This window comes from Gossypium hirsutum, chromosome A09 (genome assembly GCF_007990345.1).
Source record: "Gossypium hirsutum isolate 1008001.06 chromosome A09, Gossypium_hirsutum_v2.1, whole genome shotgun sequence".
NCBI classification, from domain to species: Eukaryota; Viridiplantae; Streptophyta; class Magnoliopsida; order Malvales; family Malvaceae; genus Gossypium; species Gossypium hirsutum.
Window position 1 is genome coordinate 25,635,172 of NC_053432.1, and position 14,707 is coordinate 25,649,878.

The 14,707-nt window shown below is 40.8% G+C and overlaps 50 non-coding genes across 50 annotated transcripts; all 50 read left to right on the top strand.

Moving 5' to 3' along the window:
- The first annotated feature begins 183 nt into the window (after window positions 1-183).
- Window positions 184-301, top strand: LOC121206862 (5S ribosomal RNA). The gene has a single exon (XR_005902033.1). It is a non-coding gene; the product is annotated as a 5S ribosomal RNA (ribosomal RNA).
- A 173-nt stretch (window positions 302-474) lies between these two features.
- On the top strand, window positions 475-591 carry LOC121207080 (5S ribosomal RNA). The gene has a single exon (XR_005902235.1). It is a non-coding gene; the product is annotated as a 5S ribosomal RNA (ribosomal RNA).
- A 176-nt stretch (window positions 592-767) lies between these two features.
- On the top strand, window positions 768-884 carry LOC121207062 (5S ribosomal RNA). The gene has a single exon (XR_005902219.1). It is a non-coding gene; the product is annotated as a 5S ribosomal RNA (ribosomal RNA).
- Window positions 885-1,060: 176 nt separating this feature from the next.
- On the top strand, window positions 1,061-1,178 carry LOC121207032 (5S ribosomal RNA). Its single transcript, XR_005902191.1, has one exon. It is a non-coding gene; the product is annotated as a 5S ribosomal RNA (ribosomal RNA).
- A 175-nt stretch (window positions 1,179-1,353) lies between these two features.
- Window positions 1,354-1,471, top strand: LOC121207023 (5S ribosomal RNA). Its single transcript, XR_005902181.1, has one exon. It is a non-coding gene; the product is annotated as a 5S ribosomal RNA (ribosomal RNA).
- A 176-nt stretch (window positions 1,472-1,647) lies between these two features.
- On the top strand, window positions 1,648-1,766 carry LOC121206769 (5S ribosomal RNA). Its single transcript, XR_005901942.1, has one exon. It is a non-coding gene; the product is annotated as a 5S ribosomal RNA (ribosomal RNA).
- A 176-nt stretch (window positions 1,767-1,942) lies between these two features.
- On the top strand, window positions 1,943-2,060 carry LOC121206874 (5S ribosomal RNA). Its single transcript, XR_005902045.1, has one exon. It is a non-coding gene; the product is annotated as a 5S ribosomal RNA (ribosomal RNA).
- Window positions 2,061-2,235: 175 nt separating this feature from the next.
- LOC121207109 (5S ribosomal RNA) lies at window positions 2,236-2,354 on the top strand. The gene has a single exon (XR_005902265.1). It is a non-coding gene; the product is annotated as a 5S ribosomal RNA (ribosomal RNA).
- A 176-nt stretch (window positions 2,355-2,530) lies between these two features.
- Window positions 2,531-2,648, top strand: LOC121207361 (5S ribosomal RNA). Its single transcript, XR_005902452.1, has one exon. It is a non-coding gene; the product is annotated as a 5S ribosomal RNA (ribosomal RNA).
- Window positions 2,649-2,824: 176 nt separating this feature from the next.
- LOC121206886 (5S ribosomal RNA) lies at window positions 2,825-2,942 on the top strand. Its single transcript, XR_005902058.1, has one exon. It is a non-coding gene; the product is annotated as a 5S ribosomal RNA (ribosomal RNA).
- A 176-nt stretch (window positions 2,943-3,118) lies between these two features.
- On the top strand, window positions 3,119-3,236 carry LOC121206898 (5S ribosomal RNA). Its single transcript, XR_005902070.1, has one exon. It is a non-coding gene; the product is annotated as a 5S ribosomal RNA (ribosomal RNA).
- A 176-nt stretch (window positions 3,237-3,412) lies between these two features.
- LOC121207108 (5S ribosomal RNA) lies at window positions 3,413-3,528 on the top strand. The gene has a single exon (XR_005902264.1). It is a non-coding gene; the product is annotated as a 5S ribosomal RNA (ribosomal RNA).
- Window positions 3,529-3,704: 176 nt separating this feature from the next.
- LOC121206910 (5S ribosomal RNA) lies at window positions 3,705-3,822 on the top strand. Its single transcript, XR_005902082.1, has one exon. It is a non-coding gene; the product is annotated as a 5S ribosomal RNA (ribosomal RNA).
- Window positions 3,823-3,997: 175 nt separating this feature from the next.
- LOC121207024 (5S ribosomal RNA) lies at window positions 3,998-4,115 on the top strand. The gene has a single exon (XR_005902182.1). It is a non-coding gene; the product is annotated as a 5S ribosomal RNA (ribosomal RNA).
- Window positions 4,116-4,290: 175 nt separating this feature from the next.
- On the top strand, window positions 4,291-4,409 carry LOC121207209 (5S ribosomal RNA). Its single transcript, XR_005902302.1, has one exon. It is a non-coding gene; the product is annotated as a 5S ribosomal RNA (ribosomal RNA).
- Window positions 4,410-4,584: 175 nt separating this feature from the next.
- LOC121207063 (5S ribosomal RNA) lies at window positions 4,585-4,701 on the top strand. The gene has a single exon (XR_005902220.1). It is a non-coding gene; the product is annotated as a 5S ribosomal RNA (ribosomal RNA).
- Window positions 4,702-4,877: 176 nt separating this feature from the next.
- Window positions 4,878-4,995, top strand: LOC121207017 (5S ribosomal RNA). Its single transcript, XR_005902176.1, has one exon. It is a non-coding gene; the product is annotated as a 5S ribosomal RNA (ribosomal RNA).
- Window positions 4,996-5,170: 175 nt separating this feature from the next.
- LOC121207064 (5S ribosomal RNA) lies at window positions 5,171-5,287 on the top strand. The gene has a single exon (XR_005902221.1). It is a non-coding gene; the product is annotated as a 5S ribosomal RNA (ribosomal RNA).
- A 175-nt stretch (window positions 5,288-5,462) lies between these two features.
- On the top strand, window positions 5,463-5,580 carry LOC121207025 (5S ribosomal RNA). The gene has a single exon (XR_005902183.1). It is a non-coding gene; the product is annotated as a 5S ribosomal RNA (ribosomal RNA).
- Window positions 5,581-5,755: 175 nt separating this feature from the next.
- LOC121207026 (5S ribosomal RNA) lies at window positions 5,756-5,873 on the top strand. The gene has a single exon (XR_005902184.1). It is a non-coding gene; the product is annotated as a 5S ribosomal RNA (ribosomal RNA).
- A 172-nt stretch (window positions 5,874-6,045) lies between these two features.
- Window positions 6,046-6,164, top strand: LOC121207331 (5S ribosomal RNA). The gene has a single exon (XR_005902421.1). It is a non-coding gene; the product is annotated as a 5S ribosomal RNA (ribosomal RNA).
- A 176-nt stretch (window positions 6,165-6,340) lies between these two features.
- On the top strand, window positions 6,341-6,458 carry LOC121206922 (5S ribosomal RNA). Its single transcript, XR_005902094.1, has one exon. It is a non-coding gene; the product is annotated as a 5S ribosomal RNA (ribosomal RNA).
- Window positions 6,459-6,634: 176 nt separating this feature from the next.
- LOC121207453 (5S ribosomal RNA) lies at window positions 6,635-6,753 on the top strand. The gene has a single exon (XR_005902543.1). It is a non-coding gene; the product is annotated as a 5S ribosomal RNA (ribosomal RNA).
- A 176-nt stretch (window positions 6,754-6,929) lies between these two features.
- On the top strand, window positions 6,930-7,046 carry LOC121207081 (5S ribosomal RNA). The gene has a single exon (XR_005902236.1). It is a non-coding gene; the product is annotated as a 5S ribosomal RNA (ribosomal RNA).
- Window positions 7,047-7,222: 176 nt separating this feature from the next.
- On the top strand, window positions 7,223-7,340 carry LOC121206934 (5S ribosomal RNA). Its single transcript, XR_005902105.1, has one exon. It is a non-coding gene; the product is annotated as a 5S ribosomal RNA (ribosomal RNA).
- A 175-nt stretch (window positions 7,341-7,515) lies between these two features.
- Window positions 7,516-7,634, top strand: LOC121206831 (5S ribosomal RNA). Its single transcript, XR_005902004.1, has one exon. It is a non-coding gene; the product is annotated as a 5S ribosomal RNA (ribosomal RNA).
- Window positions 7,635-7,810: 176 nt separating this feature from the next.
- LOC121206953 (5S ribosomal RNA) lies at window positions 7,811-7,929 on the top strand. The gene has a single exon (XR_005902121.1). It is a non-coding gene; the product is annotated as a 5S ribosomal RNA (ribosomal RNA).
- Window positions 7,930-8,106: 177 nt separating this feature from the next.
- LOC121207018 (5S ribosomal RNA) lies at window positions 8,107-8,225 on the top strand. The gene has a single exon (XR_005902177.1). It is a non-coding gene; the product is annotated as a 5S ribosomal RNA (ribosomal RNA).
- A 176-nt stretch (window positions 8,226-8,401) lies between these two features.
- Window positions 8,402-8,519, top strand: LOC121206947 (5S ribosomal RNA). The gene has a single exon (XR_005902116.1). It is a non-coding gene; the product is annotated as a 5S ribosomal RNA (ribosomal RNA).
- Window positions 8,520-8,696: 177 nt separating this feature from the next.
- LOC121206960 (5S ribosomal RNA) lies at window positions 8,697-8,814 on the top strand. The gene has a single exon (XR_005902127.1). It is a non-coding gene; the product is annotated as a 5S ribosomal RNA (ribosomal RNA).
- A 176-nt stretch (window positions 8,815-8,990) lies between these two features.
- On the top strand, window positions 8,991-9,108 carry LOC121206972 (5S ribosomal RNA). The gene has a single exon (XR_005902139.1). It is a non-coding gene; the product is annotated as a 5S ribosomal RNA (ribosomal RNA).
- A 176-nt stretch (window positions 9,109-9,284) lies between these two features.
- Window positions 9,285-9,403, top strand: LOC121207030 (5S ribosomal RNA). Its single transcript, XR_005902189.1, has one exon. It is a non-coding gene; the product is annotated as a 5S ribosomal RNA (ribosomal RNA).
- Window positions 9,404-9,579: 176 nt separating this feature from the next.
- On the top strand, window positions 9,580-9,698 carry LOC121207042 (5S ribosomal RNA). Its single transcript, XR_005902200.1, has one exon. It is a non-coding gene; the product is annotated as a 5S ribosomal RNA (ribosomal RNA).
- Window positions 9,699-9,874: 176 nt separating this feature from the next.
- LOC121207054 (5S ribosomal RNA) lies at window positions 9,875-9,993 on the top strand. Its single transcript, XR_005902211.1, has one exon. It is a non-coding gene; the product is annotated as a 5S ribosomal RNA (ribosomal RNA).
- A 176-nt stretch (window positions 9,994-10,169) lies between these two features.
- LOC121207027 (5S ribosomal RNA) lies at window positions 10,170-10,287 on the top strand. The gene has a single exon (XR_005902185.1). It is a non-coding gene; the product is annotated as a 5S ribosomal RNA (ribosomal RNA).
- Window positions 10,288-10,464: 177 nt separating this feature from the next.
- Window positions 10,465-10,583, top strand: LOC121207067 (5S ribosomal RNA). The gene has a single exon (XR_005902223.1). It is a non-coding gene; the product is annotated as a 5S ribosomal RNA (ribosomal RNA).
- Window positions 10,584-10,760: 177 nt separating this feature from the next.
- On the top strand, window positions 10,761-10,879 carry LOC121207079 (5S ribosomal RNA). The gene has a single exon (XR_005902234.1). It is a non-coding gene; the product is annotated as a 5S ribosomal RNA (ribosomal RNA).
- Window positions 10,880-11,055: 176 nt separating this feature from the next.
- LOC121207373 (5S ribosomal RNA) lies at window positions 11,056-11,173 on the top strand. Its single transcript, XR_005902464.1, has one exon. It is a non-coding gene; the product is annotated as a 5S ribosomal RNA (ribosomal RNA).
- Window positions 11,174-11,349: 176 nt separating this feature from the next.
- Window positions 11,350-11,468, top strand: LOC121207091 (5S ribosomal RNA). Its single transcript, XR_005902246.1, has one exon. It is a non-coding gene; the product is annotated as a 5S ribosomal RNA (ribosomal RNA).
- Window positions 11,469-11,644: 176 nt separating this feature from the next.
- On the top strand, window positions 11,645-11,761 carry LOC121207082 (5S ribosomal RNA). Its single transcript, XR_005902237.1, has one exon. It is a non-coding gene; the product is annotated as a 5S ribosomal RNA (ribosomal RNA).
- Window positions 11,762-11,936: 175 nt separating this feature from the next.
- LOC121207083 (5S ribosomal RNA) lies at window positions 11,937-12,053 on the top strand. Its single transcript, XR_005902239.1, has one exon. It is a non-coding gene; the product is annotated as a 5S ribosomal RNA (ribosomal RNA).
- A 176-nt stretch (window positions 12,054-12,229) lies between these two features.
- LOC121206982 (5S ribosomal RNA) lies at window positions 12,230-12,347 on the top strand. Its single transcript, XR_005902149.1, has one exon. It is a non-coding gene; the product is annotated as a 5S ribosomal RNA (ribosomal RNA).
- Window positions 12,348-12,523: 176 nt separating this feature from the next.
- On the top strand, window positions 12,524-12,642 carry LOC121207103 (5S ribosomal RNA). The gene has a single exon (XR_005902258.1). It is a non-coding gene; the product is annotated as a 5S ribosomal RNA (ribosomal RNA).
- A 175-nt stretch (window positions 12,643-12,817) lies between these two features.
- On the top strand, window positions 12,818-12,934 carry LOC121207084 (5S ribosomal RNA). Its single transcript, XR_005902240.1, has one exon. It is a non-coding gene; the product is annotated as a 5S ribosomal RNA (ribosomal RNA).
- Window positions 12,935-13,110: 176 nt separating this feature from the next.
- On the top strand, window positions 13,111-13,227 carry LOC121207058 (5S ribosomal RNA). The gene has a single exon (XR_005902214.1). It is a non-coding gene; the product is annotated as a 5S ribosomal RNA (ribosomal RNA).
- Window positions 13,228-13,404: 177 nt separating this feature from the next.
- LOC121206983 (5S ribosomal RNA) lies at window positions 13,405-13,522 on the top strand. The gene has a single exon (XR_005902150.1). It is a non-coding gene; the product is annotated as a 5S ribosomal RNA (ribosomal RNA).
- Window positions 13,523-13,696: 174 nt separating this feature from the next.
- On the top strand, window positions 13,697-13,815 carry LOC121207116 (5S ribosomal RNA). The gene has a single exon (XR_005902270.1). It is a non-coding gene; the product is annotated as a 5S ribosomal RNA (ribosomal RNA).
- A 174-nt stretch (window positions 13,816-13,989) lies between these two features.
- LOC121207128 (5S ribosomal RNA) lies at window positions 13,990-14,108 on the top strand. The gene has a single exon (XR_005902272.1). It is a non-coding gene; the product is annotated as a 5S ribosomal RNA (ribosomal RNA).
- Window positions 14,109-14,283: 175 nt separating this feature from the next.
- Window positions 14,284-14,401, top strand: LOC121207386 (5S ribosomal RNA). The gene has a single exon (XR_005902476.1). It is a non-coding gene; the product is annotated as a 5S ribosomal RNA (ribosomal RNA).
- A 177-nt stretch (window positions 14,402-14,578) lies between these two features.
- LOC121206776 (5S ribosomal RNA) lies at window positions 14,579-14,696 on the top strand. Its single transcript, XR_005901949.1, has one exon. It is a non-coding gene; the product is annotated as a 5S ribosomal RNA (ribosomal RNA).
- The last annotated feature ends 11 nt before the right edge of the window (window positions 14,697-14,707 follow it).

Below are 14,707 nucleotides of genomic sequence, written 5' to 3' on the forward strand. Positions count from 1 at the left end.
TGCACCCCTCCAATTTTATATCTCATTAAATTTTTTTCTATTTTTTTATATCTCATCGTTTAACTAATTAGTTATTTACGGAATAAATCACTCGGAACGTTATTTGGTCGTATTAAATTCAAATTCGAGGCTCAAGCGCGATCAGGGGTAGCCTTTATATAAATAGAATGCGCAAGAATTGACGGGTGCGATCATACCAGCACTAATGCACCGGATCCCATCAGAACTCCGCAGTTAAGCGTGCTTGGCGAGAGTAGTACTAGGATGGGTGACCTCCTGGGAAGTCCTCGTGTTGCACCCCTCCAATTTTATATCTCATTAAATTTTTTTCTATTTTTTTATATCTCATCGTTTAACTAATTAGTTATTTACGGAATAAATCACTCGGAACGTTATTTGGTCGTATTAAATTCAAATTCGAGGCTCAAGCGCGATCAGGGTAGCCTTTATATAAAAGAATGCGCAAGAATTGACGGGTGCGATCATACCAGCACTAATGCACCGGATCCCATCAGAACTCGCAGTTAAGCGTGCTTGGCGAGAGTAGTACTAGGATGGGTGACCTCCTGGGAAGTCCTCGTGTTGCACCCCTCCAATTTTATATCTCATTAAATTTTTTTCTATTTTTTTATATCTCATCGTTTAACTAATTAGTTATTTACGGAATAAATCACTCGGAACGTTATTTGGTCGTATTTAAATTCAAATTCGAGGCTCAAGCGCGATCAGGGGTAGCCTTTATATAAATAGAATGCGCAAGAATTGACGGGTGCGATCATACCAGCACTAATGCACCGGATCCCATCAGAACTCGCAGTTAAGCGTGCTTGGGCGAGAGTAGTACTAGGATGGGTGACCTCCTGGAAGTCCTCGTGTTGCACCCCTCCAATTTTATATCTCATTAAATTTTTTTCTATTTTTTTATATCTCATCGTTTAACTAATTAGTTATTTACGGAATAAATCACTCGGAACGTTATTTGGTCGTATTTAAATTCAAATTCGAGGCTCAAGCGCGATCAGGGGTAGCCTTTATATAAATAGAATGCGCAAGAATTGACGGGTGCGATCATACCAGCACTAATGACCGGATCCCATCAGAACTCCGCAGTTAAGCGTGCTTGGGCGAGAGTAGTACTAGGATGGGTGACCTCCTGGGAAGTCCTCGTGTTGCACCCCTCCAATTTTATATCTCATTAAATTTTTTTCTATTTTTTTATATCTCATCGTTTAACTAATTAGTTATTTACGGAATAAATCACTCGGAACGTTATTTGGTCGTATTAAATTCAAATTCGAGGCTCAAGCGCGATCAGGGGTAGCCTTTATATAAATAGAATGCGCAAGAATTGACGGGTGCGATCATACCAGCACTAATGCACCGGATCCCATCAGAACTCGCAGTTAAGCGTGCTTGGGCGAGAGTAGTACTAGGATGGGTGACCTCCTGGGAAGTCCTCGTGTTGCACCCCTCCAATTTTATATCTCATTAAATTTTTTTCTATTTTTTTATATCTCATCGTTTAACTAATTAGTTATTTACGGAATAAATCACTCGGAACGTTATTTGGTCGTATTTAAATTCAAATTCGAGGCTCAAGCGCGATCAGGGGTAGCCTTTATATAAACAGAATGCGCAAGAATTGACGGGTGCGATCATACCAGCACTAATGCACCGGATCCCATCAGAACTCCGCAGTTAAGCGTGCTTGGGCGAGAGTAGTACTAGGATGGGTGACCTCCTGGGAAGTCCTCGTGTTGCACCCCTCCAATTTTATATCTCATTAAATTTTTTTCTATTTTTTTATATCTCATCGTTTAACTAATTAGTTATTTACGGAATAAATCACTCGGAACGTTATTTGGTCGTATTTAAATTCAAATTCGAGGCTCAAGCGCGATCAGGGGTAGCCTTTATATAAATAGAATGCGCAAGAATTGACGGGTGCGATCATACCAGCACTAATGCACCGGATCCCATCAGAACTCCGCAGTTAAGCGTGCTTGGCGAGAGTAGTACTAGGATGGGTGACCTCCTGGGAAGTCCTCGTGTTGCACCCCTCCAATTTTATATCTCATTAAATTTTTTTCTATTTTTTTATATCTCATCGTTTAACTAATTAGTTATTTACGGAATAAATCACTCGGAACGTTATTTGGTCGTATTAAATTCAAATTCGAGGCTCAAGCGCGATCAGGGGTAGCCTTTATATAAATAGAATGCGCAAGAATTGACGGGTGCGATCATACCAGCACTAATGCACCGGATCCCATCAGAACTCCGCAGTTAAGCGTGCTTGGGCGAGAGTAGTACTAGGATGGGTGACCTCCTGGGAAGTCCTCGTGTTGCACCCCTCCAATTTTATATCTCATTAAATTTTTTTCTATTTTTTTATATCTCATCGTTTAACTAATTAGTTATTTACGGAATAAATCACTCGGAACGTTATTTGGTCGTATTTAAATTCAAATTCGAGGCTCAAGCGCGATCAGGGGTAGCCTTTATATAAATAGAATGCGCAAGAATTGACGGGTGCGATCATACCAGCACTAATGCACCGGATCCCATCAGAACTCCGCAGTTAAGCGTGCTTGGGCGAGAGTAGTACTAGGATGGGTGACCTCCTGGAAGTCCTCGTGTTGCACCCCTCCAATTTTATATCTCATTAAATTTTTTTCTATTTTTTTATATCTCATCGTTTAACTAATTAGTTATTTACGGAATAAATCACTCGGAACGTTATTTGGTCGTATTTAAATTCAAATTCGAGGCTCAAGCGCGATCAGGGGTAGCCTTTATATAAATAGAATGCGCAAGAATTGACGGGTGCGATCATACCAGCACTAATGCACCGGATCCCATCAGAACTCCGCAGTTAAGCGTGCTTGGCGAGAGTAGTACTAGGATGGGTGACCTCCTGGGAAGTCCTCGTGTTGCACCCCTCCAATTTTATATCTCATTAAATTTTTTTCTATTTTTTTATATCTCATCGTTTAACTAATTAGTTATTTACGGAATAAATCACTCGGAACGTTATTTGGTCGTATTTAAATTCAAATTCGAGGCTCAAGCGCGATCAGGGGTAGCCTTTATATAAATAGAATGCGCAAGAATTGACGGGTGCGATCATACCAGCACTAATGCACCGGATCCCATCAGAACTCCGCAGTTAAGCGTGCTTGGCGAGAGTAGTACTAGGATGGGTGACCTCCTGGGAAGTCCTCGTGTTGCACCCCTCCAATTTTATATCTCATTAAATTTTTTTCTATTTTTTTATATCTCATCGTTTAACTAATTAGTTATTTACGGAATAAATCACTCGGAACGTTATTTGGTCGTATTTAAATTCAAATTCGAGGCTCAAGCGCGATCAGGGGTAGCCTTTATATAAATAGAATGCGCAAGAATTGACGGGTGCGATCATACCAGCACTAATGCACCGGATCCCATCAGAACTCGCAGTTAAGCGTGCTTGGCGAGAGTAGTACTAGGATGGGTGACCTCCTGGAAGTCCTCGTGTTGCACCCCTCCAATTTTATATCTCATTAAATTTTTTTCTATTTTTTTATATCTCATCGTTTAACTAATTAGTTATTTACGGAATAAATCACTCGGAACGTTATTTGGTCGTATTTAAATTCAAATTCGAGGCTCAAGCGCGATCAGGGGTAGCCTTTATATAAATAGAATGCGCAAGAATTGACGGGTGCGATCATACCAGCACTAATGCACCGGATCCCATCAGAACTCCGCAGTTAAGCGTGCTTGGCGAGAGTAGTACTAGGATGGGTGACCTCCTGGGAAGTCCTCGTGTTGCACCCCTCCAATTTTATATCTCATTAAATTTTTTTCTATTTTTTTATATCTCATCGTTTAACTAATTAGTTATTTACGGAATAAATCACTCGGAACGTTATTTGGTCGTATTTAAATTCAAATTCGAGGCTCAAGCGCGATCAGGGTAGCCTTTATATAAATAGAATGCGCAAGAATTGACGGGTGCGATCATACCAGCACTAATGCACCGGATCCCATCAGAACTCGCAGTTAAGCGTGCTTGGGCGAGAGTAGTACTAGGATGGGTGACCTCCTGGGAAGTCCTCGTGTTGCACCCCTCCAATTTTATATCTCATTAAATTTTTTTCTATTTTTTTATATCTCATCGTTTAACTAATTAGTTATTTACGGAATAAATCACTCGGAACGTTATTTGGTCGTATTTAAATTCAAATTCGAGGCTCAAGCGCGATCAGGGTAGCCTTTATATAAATAGAATGCGCAAGAATTGACGGGTGCGATCATACCAGCACTAATGCACCGGATCCCATCAGAACTCCGCAGTTAAGCGTGCTTGGGCGAGAGTAGTACTAGGATGGGTGACCTCCTGGGAAGTCCTCGTGTTGCACCCCTCCAATTTTATATCTCATTAAATTTTTTTCTATTTTTTTATATCTCATCGTTTAACTAATTAGTTATTTACGGAATAAATCACTCGGAACGTTATTTGGTCGTATTTAAATTCAAATTCGAGGCTCAAGCGCGATCAGGGTAGCCTTTATATAAATAGAATGCGCAAGAATTGACGGGTGCGATCATACCAGCACTAATGCACCGGATCCCATCAGAACTCGCAGTTAAGCGTGCTTGGGCGAGAGTAGTACTAGGATGGGTGACCTCCTGGAAGTCCTCGTGTTGCACCCCTCCAATTTTATATCTCATTAAATTTTTTTCTATTTTTTTATATCTCATCGTTTAACTAATTAGTTATTTACGGAATAAATCACTCGGAACGTTATTTGGTCGTATTTAAATTCAAATTCGAGGCTCAAGCGCGATCAGGGGTAGCCTTTATATAAATAGAATGCGCAAGAATTGACGGGTGCGATCATACCAGCACTAATGCACCGGATCCCATCAGAACTCCGCAGTTAAGCGTGCTTGGCGAGAGTAGTACTAGGATGGGTGACCTCCTGGGAAGTCCTCGTGTTGCACCCTCCAATTTTATATCTCATTAAATTTTTTTCTATTTTTTTATATCTCATCGTTTAACTAATTAGTTATTTACGGAATAAATCACTCGGAACGTTATTTGGTCGTATTTAAATTCAAATTCGAGGCTCAAGCGCGATCAGGGGTAGCCTTTATATAAATAGAATGCGCAAGAATTGACGGGTGCGATCATACCAGCACTAATGCACCGGATCCCATCAGAACTCGCAGTTAAGCGTGCTTGGGCGAGAGTAGTACTAGGATGGGTGACCTCCTGGAAGTCCTCGTGTTGCACCCCTCCAATTTTATATCTCATTAAATTTTTTTCTATTTTTTTATATCTCATCGTTTAACTAATTAGTTATTTACGGAATAAATCACTCGGAACGTTATTTGGTCGTATTTAAATTCAAATTCGAGGCTCAAGCGCGATCAGGGGTAGCCTTTATATAAAAGAATGCGCAAGAATTGACGGGTGCGATCATACCAGCACTAATGCACCGGATCCCATCAGAACTCGCAGTTAAGCGTGCTTGGGCGAGAGTAGTACTAGGATGGGTGACCTCCTGGGAAGTCCTCGTGTTGCACCCCTCCAATTTTATATCTCATTAAATTTTTTTCTATTTTTTTATATCTCATCGTTTAACTAATTAGTTATTTACGGAATAAATCACTCGGAACGTTATTTGGTCGTATTTAAATTCAAATTCGAGGCTCAAGCGCGATCAGGGTAGCCTTTATATAAATAGAATGCGCAAGAATTGACGGGTGCGATCATACCAGCACTAATGCACCGGATCCCATCAGAACTCGCAGTTAAGCGTGCTTGGGCGAGAGTAGTACTAGGATGGGTGACCTCCTGGGAAGTCCTCGTGTTGCACCCCTCCAATTTATATCTCATTAATTTTTTTCTATTTTTTTATATCTCATCGTTTAACTAATTAGTTATTTACGGAATAAATCACTCGAACGTTATTTGGTCGTATTTAAATTCAAATTCGAGGCTCAAGCGCGATCAGGGTAGCCTTTATATAAATAGAATGCGCAAGAATTGACGGGTGCGATCATACCAGCACTAATGCACCGGATCCCATCAGAACTCCGCAGTTAAGCGTGCTTGGGCGAGAGTAGTACTAGGATGGGTGACCTCCTGGGAAGTCCTCGTGTTGCACCCCTCCAATTTTATATCTCATTAAATTTTTTTCTATTTTTTTATATCTCATCGTTTAACTAATTAGTTATTTACGGAATAAATCACTCGGAACGTTATTTGGTCGTATTTAAATTCAAATTCGAGGCTCAAGCGCGATCAGGGGTAGCCTTTATATAAATAGAATGCGCAAGAATTGACGGGTGCGATCATACCAGCACTAATGCACCGGATCCCATCAGAACTCCGCAGTTAAGCGTGCTTGGCGAGAGTAGTACTAGGATGGGTGACCTCCTGGGAAGTCCTCGTGTTGCACCCCTCCAATTTTATATCTCATTAAATTTTTTTCTATTTTTTTATATCTCATCGTTTAACTAATTAGTTATTTACGGAATAAATCACTCGGAACGTTATTTGGTCGTATTTAAATTCAAATTCGAGGCTCAAGCGCGATCAGGGGTAGCCTTTATATAAATAGAATGCGCAAGAATTGACGGGTGCGATCATACCAGCACTAATGCACCGGATCCCATCAGAACTCCGCAGTTAAGCGTGCTTGGGCGAGAGTAGTACTAGGATGGGTGACCTCCTGGGAAGTCCTCGTGTTGCACCCCTCCAATTTTATATCTCATTAAATTTTTTTCTATTTTTTTATATCTCATCGTTTAACTAATTAGTTATTTACGGAATAAATCACTCGGAACGTTATTTGGTCGTATTTAAATTCAAATTCGAGGCTCAAGCGCGATCAGGGGTAGCCTTTATATAAATAGAATGCGCAAGAATTGACGGGTGCGATCATACCAGCACTAATGCACCGGATCCCATCAGAACTCGCAGTTAAGCGTGCTTGGCGAGAGTAGTACTAGGATGGGTGACCTCCTGGGAAGTCCTCGTGTTGCACCCCTCCAATTTTATATCTCATTAAATTTTTTTCTATTTTTTTATATCTCATCGTTTAACTAATTAGTTATTTACGGAATAAATCACTCGGAACGTTATTTGGTCGTATTTAAATTCAAATTCGAGGCTCAAGCGCGATCAGGGGTAGCCTTTATATAAATAGAATGCGCAAGAATTGACGGGTGCGATCATACCAGCACTAATGCACCGGATCCCATCAGAACTCCGCAGTTAAGCGTGCTTGGCGAGAGTAGTACTAGGATGGGTGACCTCCTGGGAAGTCCTCGTGTTGCACCCCTCCAATTTTATATCTCATTAAATTTTTTTCTATTTTTTTATATCTCATCGTTTAACTAATTAGTTATTTACGGAATAAATCACTCGGAACGTTATTTGGTCGTATTTAAATTCAAATTCGAGGCTCAAGCGCGATCAGGGTAGCCTTTATATAAATAGAATGCGCAAGAATTGACGGGTGCGATCATACCAGCACTAATGCACCGGATCCCATCAGAACTCCGCAGTTAAGCGTGCTTGGGCGAGAGTAGTACTAGGATGGGTGACCTCCTGGGAAGTCCTCGTGTTGCACCCCTCCAATTTTATATCTCATTAAATTTTTTTCTATTTTTTTATATCTCATCGTTTAACTAATTAGTTATTTACGGAATAAATCACTCGGAACGTTATTTGGTCGTATTTAAATTCAAATTCGAGGCTCAAGCGCGATCAGGGGTAGCCTTTATATAAATAGAATGCGCAAGAATTGACGGGTGCGATCATACCAGCACTAATGCACCGGATCCCATCAGAACTCCGCAGTTAAGCGTGCTTGGGCGAGAGTAGTACTAGGATGGGTGACCTCCTGGGAAGTCCTCGTGTTGCACCCCTCCAATTTTATATCTCATTAAATTTTTTTTCTATTTTTTTATATCTCATCGTTTAACTAATTAGTTATTTACGGAATAAATCACTCGGAACGTTATTTGGTCGTATTTAAATTCAAATTCGAGGCTCAAGCGCGATCAGGGGTAGCCTTTATATAAATAGAATGCGCAAGAATTGACGGGTGCGATCATACCAGCACTAATGCACCGGATCCCATCAGAACTCCGCAGTTAAGCGTGCTTGGGCGAGAGTAGTACTAGGATGGGTGACCTCCTGGGAAGTCCTCGTGTTGCACCCCTCCAATTTTATATCTCATTAAATTTTTTTCTATTTTTTTATATCTCATCGTTTAACTAATTAGTTATTTACGGAATAAATCACTCGGAACGTTATTTGGTCGTATTTAAATTCAAATTCGAGGCTCAAGCGCGATCAGGGGTAGCCTTTATATAAATAGAATGCGCAAGAATTGACGGGTGCGATCATACCAGCACTAATGCACCGGATCCCATCAGAACTCCGCAGTTAAGCGTGCTTGGCGAGAGTAGTACTAGGATGGGTGACCTCCTGGGAAGTCCTCGTGTTGCACCCCTCCAATTTTATATCTCATTAAATTTTTTTTCTATTTTTTTATATCTCATCGTTTAACTAATTAGTTATTTACGGAATAAATCACTCGGAACGTTATTTGGTCGTATTTAAATTCAAATTCGAGGCTCAAGCGCGATCAGGGGTAGCCTTTATATAAATAGAATGCGCAAGAATTGACGGGTGCGATCATACCAGCACTAATGCACCGGATCCCATCAGAACTCCGCAGTTAAGCGTGCTTGGCGAGAGTAGTACTAGGATGGGTGACCTCCTGGGAAGTCCTCGTGTTGCACCCCTCCAATTTTATATCTCATTAAATTTTTTTCTATTTTTTTATATCTCATCGTTTAACTAATTAGTTATTTACGGAATAAATCACTCGGAACGTTATTTGGTCGTATTTAAATTCAAATTCGAGGCTCAAGCGCGATCAGGGGTAGCCTTTATATAAATAGAATGCGCAAGAATTGACGGGTGCGATCATACCAGCACTAATGCACCGGATCCCATCAGAACTCCGCAGTTAAGCGTGCTTGGCGAGAGTAGTACTAGGATGGGTGACCTCCTGGGAAGTCCTCGTGTTGCACCCCTCCAATTTTATATCTCATTAAATTTTTTTCTATTTTTTTATATCTCATCGTTTAACTAATTAGTTATTTACGGAATAAATCACTCGGAACGTTATTTGGTCGTATTTAAATTCAAATTCGAGGCTCAAGCGCGATCAGGGGTAGCCTTTATATAAATAGAATGCGCAAGAATTGACGGGTGCGATCATACCAGCACTAATGCACCGGATCCCATCAGAACTCCGCAGTTAAGCGTGCTTGGGCGAGAGTAGTACTAGGATGGGTGACCTCCTGGGAAGTCCTCGTGTTGCACCCCTCCAATTTTATATCTCATTAAATTTTTTTCTATTTTTTTATATCTCATCGTTTAACTAATTAGTTATTTACGGAATAAATCACTCGGAACGTTATTTGGTCGTATTTAAATTCAAATTCGAGGCTCAAGCGCGATCAGGGGTAGCCTTTATATAAATAGAATGCGCAAGAATTGACGGGTGCGATCATACCAGCACTAATGCACCGGATCCCATCAGAACTCCGCAGTTAAGCGTGCTTGGGCGAGAGTAGTACTAGGATGGGTGACCTCCTGGGAAGTCCTCGTGTTGCACCCCTCCAATTTTATATCTCATTAAATTTTTTTCTATTTTTTTATATCTCATCGTTTAACTAATTAGTTATTTACGGAATAAATCACTCGGAACGTTATTTGGTCGTATTTAAATTCAAATTCGAGGCTCAAGCGCGATCAGGGGTAGCCTTTATATAAATAGAATGCGCAAGAATTGACGGGTGCGATCATACCAGCACTAATGCACCGGATCCCATCAGAACTCCGCAGTTAAGCGTGCTTGGGCGAGAGTAGTACTAGGATGGGTGACCTCCTGGGAAGTCCTCGTGTTGCACCCCTCCAATTTTATATCTCATTAAATTTTTTTCTATTTTTTTATATCTCATCGTTTAACTAATTAGTTATTTACGGAATAAATCACTCGGAACGTTATTTGGTCGTATTTAAATTCAAATTCGAGGCTCAAGCGCGATCAGGGGTAGCCTTTATATAAATAGAATGCGCAAGAATTGACGGGTGCGATCATACCAGCACTAATGCACCGGATCCCATCAGAACTCGCAGTTAAGCGTGCTTGGGCGAGAGTAGTACTAGGATGGGTGACCTCCTGGGAAGTCCTCGTGTTGCACCCCTCCAATTTTATATCTCATTAAATTTTTTTTCTATTTTTTTATATCTCATCGTTTAACTAATTAGTTATTTACGGAATAAATCACTCGGAACGTTATTTGGTCGTATTTAAATTCAAATTCGAGGCTCAAGCGCGATCAGGGGTAGCCTTTATATAAATAGAATGCGCAAGAATTGACGGGTGCGATCATACCAGCACTAATGCACCGGATCCCATCAGAACTCCGCAGTTAAGCGTGCTTGGGCGAGAGTAGTACTAGGATGGGTGACCTCCTGGGAAGTCCTCGTGTTGCACCCCTCCAATTTTATATCTCATTAAATTTTTTTCTATTTTTTTTATATCTCATCGTTTAACTAATTAGTTATTTACGGAATAAATCACTCGGAACGTTATTTGGTCGTATTTAAATTCAAATTCGAGGCTCAAGCGCGATCAGGGGTAGCCTTTATATAAATAGAATGCGCAAGAATTGACGGGTGCGATCATACCAGCACTAATGCACCGGATCCCATCAGAACTCCGCAGTTAAGCGTGCTTGGGCGAGAGTAGTACTAGGATGGGTGACCTCCTGGGAAGTCCTCGTGTTGCACCCCTCCAATTTTATATCTCATTAAATTTTTTTCTATTTTTTTATATCTCATCGTTTAACTAATTAGTTATTTACGGAATAAATCACTCGGAACGTTATTTGGTCGTATTTAAATTCAAATTCGAGGCTCAAGCGCGATCAGGGGTAGCCTTTATATAAATAGAATGCGCAAGAATTGACGGGTGCGATCATACCAGCACTAATGCACCGGATCCCATCAGAACTCCGCAGTTAAGCGTGCTTGGGCGAGAGTAGTACTAGGATGGGTGACCTCCTGGAAGTCCTCGTGTTGCACCCCTCCAATTTTATATCTCATTAAATTTTTTTCTATTTTTTTATATCTCATCGTTTAACTAATTAGTTATTTACGGAATAAATCACTCGGAACGTTATTTGGTCGTATTTAAATTCAAATTCGAGGCTCAAGCGCGATCAGGGGTAGCCTTTATATAAATAGAATGCGCAAGAATTGACGGGTGCGATCATACCAGCACTAATGCACCGGATCCCATCAGAACTCCGCAGTTAAGCGTGCTTGGGCGAGAGTAGTACTAGGATGGGTGACCTCCTGGGAAGTCCTCGTGTTGCACCCCTCCAATTTTATATCTCATTAAATTTTTTTCTATTTTTTTATATCTCATCGTTTAACTAATTAGTTATTTACGGAATAAATCACTCGGAACGTTATTTGGTCGTATTTAAATTCAAATTCGAGGCTCAAGCGCGATCAGGGGTAGCCTTTATATAAATAGAATGCGCAAGAATTGACGGGTGCGATCATACCAGCACTAATGCACCGGATCCCATCAGAACTCGCAGTTAAGCGTGCTTGGCGAGAGTAGTACTAGGATGGGTGACCTCCTGGGAAGTCCTCGTGTTGCACCCCTCCAATTTTATATCTCATTAAATTTTTTTCTATTTTTTTATATCTCATCGTTTAACTAATTAGTTATTTACGGAATAAATCACTCGGAACGTTATTTGGTCGTATTTAAATTCAAATTCGAGGCTCAAGCGCGATCAGGGTAGCCTTTATATAAATAGAATGCGCAAGAATTGACGGGTGCGATCATACCAGCACTAATGCACCGGATCCCATCAGAACTCGCAGTTAAGCGTGCTTGGCGAGAGTAGTACTAGGATGGGTGACCTCCTGGGAAGTCCTCGTGTTGCACCCCTCCAATTTTATATCTCATTAAATTTTTTTCTATTTTTTTATATCTCATCGTTTAACTAATTAGTTATTTACGGAATAAATCACTCGGAACGTTATTTGGTCGTATTTAAATTCAAATTCGAGGCTCAAGCGCGATCAGGGGTAGCCTTTATATAAATAGAATGCGCAAGAATTGACGGGTGCGATCATACCAGCACTAATGCACCGGATCCCATCAGAACTCCGCAGTTAAGCGTGCTTGGCGAGAGTAGTACTAGGATGGGTGACCTCCTGGGAAGTCCTCGTGTTGCACCCCTCCAATTTTATATCTCATTAAATTTTTTTCTATTTTTTTATATCTCATCGTTTAACTAATTAGTTATTTACGGAATAAATCACTCGGAACGTTATTTGGTCGTATTTAAATTCAAATTCGAGGCTCAAGCGCGATCAGGGGTAGCCTTTATATAAATAGAATGCGCAAGAATTGACGGGTGCGATCATACCAGCACTAATGCACCGGATCCCATCAGAACTCCGCAGTTAAGCGTGCTTGGGCGAGAGTAGTACTAGGATGGGTGACCTCCTGGGAAGTCCTCGTGTTGCACCCCTCCAATTTTATATCTCATTAAATTTTTTTCTATTTTTTTATATCTCATCGTTTAACTAATTAGTTATTTACGGAATAAATCACTCGAACGTTATTTGGTCGTATTTAAATTCAAATTCGAGGCTCAAGCGCGATCAGGGGTAGCCTTTATATAAATAGAATGCGCAAGAATTGACGGGTGCGATCATACCAGCACTAATGCACCGGATCCCATCAGAACTCGCAGTTAAGCGTGCTTGGCGAGAGTAGTACTAGGATGGGTGACCTCCTGGGAAGTCCTCGTGTTGCACCCCTCCAATTTTATATCTCATTAAATTTTTTTCTATTTTTTTATATCTCATCGTTTAACTAATTAGTTATTTACGGAATAAATCACTCGGAACGTTATTTGGTCGTATTTAAATTCAAATTCGAGGCTCAAGCGCGATCAGGGGTAGCCTTTATATAAATAGAATGCGCAAGAATTGACGGGTGCGATCATACCAGCACTAATGCACCGGATCCCATCAGAACTCCGCAGTTAAGCGTGCTTGGCGAGAGTAGTACTAGGATGGGTGACCTCCTGGAAGTCCTCGTGTTGCACCCCTCCAATTTTATATCTCATTAAATTTTTTTCTATTTTTTTTATATCTCATCGTTTAACTAATTAGTTATTTACGGAATAAATCACTCGGAACGTTATTTGGTCGTATTTAAATTCAAATTCGAGGCTCAAGCGCGATCAGGGGTAGCCTTTATATAAATAGAATGCGCAAGAATTGACGGGTGCGATCATACCAGCACTAATGCACCGGATCCCATCAGAACTCCGCAGTTAAGCGTGCTTGGCGAGAGTAGTACTAGGATGGGTGACCTCCTGGGAAGTCCTCGTGTTGCACCCCTCCAATTTTATATCTCATTAATTTTTTTCTATTTTTTTATATCTCATCGTTTAACTAATTAGTTATTTACGGAATAAATCACTCGGAACGTTATTTGGTCGTATTAAATTCAAATTCGAGGCTCAAGCGCGATCAGGGGTAGCCTTTATATAAATAGAATGCGCAAGAATTGACGGGTGCGATCATACCAGCACTAATGCACCGGATCCCATCAGAACTCCGCAGTTAAGCGTGCTTGGGCGAGAGTAGTACTAGGATGGGTGACCTCCTGGGAAGTCCTCGTGTTGCACCCCTCCAATTTTATATCTCATTAATTTTTTTCTATTTTTTTATATCTCATCGTTTAACTAATTAGTTATTTACGGAATAAATCACTCGGAACGTTATTTGGTCGTATTTAAATTCAAATTCGAGGCTCAAGCGCGATCAGGGTAGCCTTTATATAAATAGAATGCGCAAGAATTGACGGGTGCGATCATACCAGCACTAATGCACCGGATCCCATCAGAACTCCGCAGTTAAGCGTGCTTGGGCGAGAGTAGTACTAGGATGGGTGACCTCCTGGGAAGTCCTCGTGTTGCACCCCTCCAATTTATATCTCATTAAATTTTTTTCTATTTTTTTATATCTCATCGTTTAACTAATTAGTTATTTACGGAATAAATCACTCGGAACGTTATTTGGTCGTATTTAAATTCAAATTCGAGGCTCAAGCGCGATCAGGGGTAGCCTTTATATAAATAGAATGCGCAAGAATTGACGGGTGCGATCATACCAGCACTAATGCACCGGATCCCATCAGAACTCCGCAGTTAAGCGTGCTTGGGCGAGAGTAGTACTAGGATGGGTGACCTCCTGGAAGTCCTCGTGTTGCACCCCTCCAATTTTATATCTCATTAAATTTTTTTTCTATTTTTTTATATCTCATCGTTTAACTAATTAGTTATTTACGGAATAAATCACTCGGAACGTTATTTGGTCGTATTTAAATTCAAATTCGAGGCTCAAGCGCGATCAGGGGTAGCCTTTATATAAATAGAATGCGCAAGAATTGACGGGTGCGATCATACCAGCACTAATGCACCGGATCCATCAGAACTCCGCAGTTAAGCGTGCTTGGGCGAGAGTAGTACTAGGATGGGTGACCTCCTGGGAAGTCCTCGTGTTGCACCCCTCCAATTTTAT